Source organism: Acanthisitta chloris, unplaced genomic scaffold (assembly GCF_000695815.1).
Source record: "Acanthisitta chloris isolate BGI_N310 unplaced genomic scaffold, ASM69581v1 scaffold705, whole genome shotgun sequence".
NCBI classification, from domain to species: domain Eukaryota; kingdom Metazoa; phylum Chordata; class Aves; order Passeriformes; family Acanthisittidae; genus Acanthisitta; species Acanthisitta chloris.
The window spans coordinates 19,657-24,570 of NW_008675196.1; positions in this window are offsets into that span (position 1 = coordinate 19,657).

Here is a 4,914-nt window from a genome sequence, read left to right on the forward strand (position 1 = left end):
TATATGTTCCAGAAAGAAGACCATGGTTCTCTCAGATGTTATTTGGCATAATTCACTGAATCATTTCTGCTGCACTCTCTTAGTCTGCTGTTTGCTCTGCTTATGAACAGATCATTTTGCATACTGAAAATTTTATGTTTCCAATTTTTTTCTGAATTAGGTTGATAGAAGAAAAAGAATTAGTTTGATGAACACAGATGTTGCTTTTAAATTAGAATAATAATTTGCCGTTAATGGCTCACTTTCCATCTAAAGAACTGTGTATTTCTTAAACATTGGTTTGTCTTGCAATTAGGTCATGTGTATATTATCATATCAGTTAAACAGATTGTGTAACTTAATGCCAACAACTTCAATGGTCTGCCATAAATTCCACTCACTGCCCTTTTTCTTGTAATCTGGGTATCTGCGCTGCCTAAAGGCTGTGTTTGCTCACATGAAGCCTGCACAGAAATGCATGTACAAGTTAACCATGAAGTCTGTGCATCTTGGCTTTTTTAAACTTAAATTATACAGTTCACATCCACATATCTAAACTATCAAATCCAGTCTATCTAGCTTCAGACATCTAATGTGCTGCATTTTAAATACCAAAGCAAACCAGTTATCCTAAAAAAAGATCTGATATTTCCTATACAGTCAGTGGTGAGATGTCTTCAAAGGAAGATACTGTCTGCCTGGATTTCTGGAGAACTTATTCACTAGGCACCTAAAATGCGGGCACAGATAAGGTGCCTAAATTAGGCTAGTTGAATCCCATCATAGGCACCTCTTATTCTTTAAGAATCAACATTCCCACCAAAATTAATGGAAATTGAGTCTTTTTACAGGAATTAACTTAAGAGTTTAACCCAAGTCTCAGAGGAATTTCGTAGCAGAGCTGGGAGAAGGATCTTCCAGGTCCGTTCTTAGTGCTAAACTCAGTTGCCAGACATTGGCATCATGTACCCTTTGGTGTGCCTGAGGATGACCCAAGACCTAGGTCCTACTGGACTGAACCAAGAAGAGTACTCTTGATCATCTCAAAGAATGGAAGATGCCTTTATGCAAGGCACTACACTAAGCTCCAAGTCTTAACTGCAGAATTTGAGAAGCTACATAAAAGCTGTTTCTGGACTGAGGTGTATAAGGGTTTTATTCGCTGAAAAAAATACAGCAGGGATTTTTCCTTTCCCTCATGATCAAGGGATCACGGTCAGTATTTCTACTCCATGTCCCCAGTTCCTCAGACCTGTGGTGTTCTTATTTTAATAATCAAATGCAGAAAACTGTTTTTACCTGTTCAATAATTCCTTTATCATAAACCAAAATGGCAGTTTCCTTCAGATCAGCCTTACTGGTGAATTTGTGATTTCTTCATTCTTCACTAATGCATCTCACAACAAAGTACATTCTATACCTCTATTAATGGACAGTAACAAAAGCACATTAGAAATAGGGCCACCTCTTGATTAAGCCAGATGTCTGGGGGATCAGGATATAGTTCTTCTCATTACTTTCTTGTATAATCATGACTACTCTCCTTTTTGATCATGGGAGAATAATTTATATCTGTATTTCAATTACTAGCAGTAGATCAGTGTGAGAGGACAATGTCACAGAGAGCAACAAAATAAAGAGTAAGTCCAAGCTGTGTTGTGCTATGCAGATGTACCAGCTCATGCAAAAGCTGCTCAAGTTAGCACAGCATGGTGTCAGGCCATGCAAACAGCTGAGTTGCTCCATACCCATTCTTACAGGAATTGGGTCAGTGGGGACAGCCATCTCCAACCTGCCTCTACTCAACAGGTCTCCCTTACTTTCCTTGTCCTCCCCTAGACTTACTGCCCTTCCCGAGACTTGTTGCACCCAGTCATGTCTTAGTGATCAGGTACTAAGAACTGAAATTCATGCTTACTGACAGCAGCCAGTCTGGGCTGCAAGGCACTGAGCTCTGTCCACTGCTGACAGAAGAGTTGGAGTACCTCAGCATTTTACAGGATTAGTCTCAGTTGCCTAAAACAGACGTATTTTTCTCCCACCTTCCCAGCCCTCTCTAGCTCTGTAGGTATCAGCTATTATCTTTTAATAGCTTCAATAACACTATTGTTGTTCTTCTTTAGCTAGGAATGAAAATCCGTAATGCAAGCTGTCTGAAAACTGCCTGATAAAATGTTTGGAGAAAATTGCCACCCACATACTGTATTCCTCTGCAAGTTATGTGAGTATTTCCAGCACTGGTGCAAGATGAGAGAACATGTGTATTTAAAAAATGCAGATACTTATATTTAAACATAAATACACTAATGCAGATACCCAATTGGAAGGGAGGTTTTATATATGATTTTAAACAGCTATCAGGATGGACATGCTAGTCATTTAGCTCTTTAAAAATGAACCTTACCCCTTCATTTTCCTTGTACCTCTTAATACTTACATGAAGTTGCAAAAAGGGTAAAGCAATTTCCTTTCATTGAAAGCAATCAAACTTGCAGAAGCCAAAGCCAAGTATGTGACACTGTACATTGAACCTTGTGTTTTGGCAGTTTGGTAAAAGCAGTATGATTTCCTAATTAGAAGAACTATCCATGGCAGACCACTCAGAATGCAATAATTGAACTGTCTAGATAAGGATTTTGGATATCTAACTTTAAATATATGTATTTGAAAACACTGGATACCATGTTTGTGTCCAACACAATAGTGTGAAATTACACAGTTAAGGGTTGCTACTATGCAACTGAGTGTGAGTTCACATGCCTGTTCTAGTGCTGGTATGAGTGATAACAGCCAGAATTTCAGGGCTAGTAATATGCTCATAGCTCTGGTCATTAGGACTGACTCATAGCATTAGTTCGGCTAAAAGTGCTTATTATTGTAGAATTACAGACTTTCAAGAGAAAATATTAACTCACTGAAATCACACTTCAAAAAGTATAGCTTTTTTAGCTCTGTCTGGAAACCAGTAAAACCAGTCTGAAACAAATAACCCAAATTATTTTAGCCTTTGTTCCAAGGACCCTGTCTCTGATATGTGTCAAGGCAAGAGCAGAGACAAAAAAATATTCACTTCATTCTTCAGATGGGGAGAAAGAAGCCTGTGATAAATGTATTTGATGTTGCCAAATACTGTTCCAAAATGATGGGTAAATTTCCCCTGTATGGAGAGAGGGTTTTGAGTTCCAGTCCTGCCCTTCATCCCTGCCTGGTTTCTTAAATTAAAATTAAATTGTCAGTGGTATCAACAATCCATTCTGCACGCATTTCAGTGATTCAGTGTGTTCCAGATCTCGCTTACATCCATTATCACTTCACTGCCACAAAGACCTCCAGAATTTCCGTGTGTGAGGAATTCTTTCCTTCATTACAAGTCTGCTGATTTTGGCAGCAGTCATCCCAGCTGGACCATATGAAGTCTTGCACTTTGTAGGGTAATAGCATCCTTAAAAGAAGGAAATACACCACCTGATTTTTTTTCCATGAACCACTGAGATATGGCTAGTATTTCTGTTTCTCTTCTGCACTTTTCTTTCTGAGTACACTTCTTTCCAAGTCATCAGGAAATGAATGCTCCACTCTGCTTGTAAACAGCTCATAAATATGTTTATTCCCTAAAAGTTTTATGAATTTTAGACACTCCAATAATTATTTTGGGAAAATCTGTTTTTATTTTAGCTTTCAAATTGAGTGAGAATGCTGTTTAGTGCTTCTAATAGCAAGAACTTGAAACTGCAGCTTTATAAAATGTCACTTAAGTAGGGTTTCTCTCATCTTATAGGATTACCTAGTGTTTCTGAACTGGGGGCCACTTCTGCTGCCAGCACAGAGGAGCTCAAGGACATCTAAGCTATTGGCATGAGGCTGACTAAGATGACACAGGGCTATTGGGAGATTTGTACATATCTGGCACCTGGAGTGTTCCAGGTGTCTATGTGTGGGCAAGTGAACCAAGTTCTGAAACTCAATACAAATGAGTGATGGTCAGTCAAGAGGGCAGAGCTTCACCCAACTTCCCCTCAGGGTGTGACATCTGATTTGGAGAAGAAGGCCACTGTGTTTTGCTGTGGATATTAATCAACAGAGAATCCATCCCCTCATCCACCAGCAGAGAAATGAAGTATGGATATTACTTTCCCATTCTACTTGGGTGCATGAGTCTTCTATGCCATCTTGTCAAGGCAGTGTGAGAAGGCATTGGCTATCCCCAAACGGATTTCATCTTGTGGAGGTGTTCTGGTTCTACCCATCTGAGTGCTGTTTCATTCCTGTCATCCTATTGACACTTGCATGAATGACACTGAGAGAAGGCAGCTCTTTCTGTTGGTCCAGCTGCACAGGAGCTGAGTGGTTAAACCATCACACATGCAAACATTCCAGGAAATGGGATCAGAAGCAACATTATCGAAGGTAAAAGGGCAAAAAAAATCAGTGGTTACTCTATCTTATAGTGGATTTACCCCAAGTGCTTGCGAACAGACGCTTCGTTTCAGTCAGCATACTTTACATTTTCCAAGAGATCCTGTATCTAACTTCTGTTTGTGACAGTTGTTAGAAGTTATATTTATTTGGTTGAGTTTTCTGATGATAACAGGTGCAGCTGTTCTACACAGTCAGCTGTGCCTCAGGTGGTTCTCCAACTTCCTTATAGTGGATTTACCCCAAGTGCTTGCGAACAGACGCTTCGTTTCAGTCAGCATACTTTACATTTTCCAAGAGATCCTGTATCTAACTTCTGTTTGTGACAGTTGTTAGAAGTTATATTTATTTGGTTGAGTTTTCTGATGATAACAGGTGCAGCTGTTCTACACAGTCAGCTGTGCCTCAGGTGGTTCTCCAACTTCAATGCTTTGGGATGTAAATATTCCCCTCAGTGCCTTTCCAATTGCACCCGCAGTCTCTCTTGACACTGACAAGGTGGTGGGATTCAGTATGGGA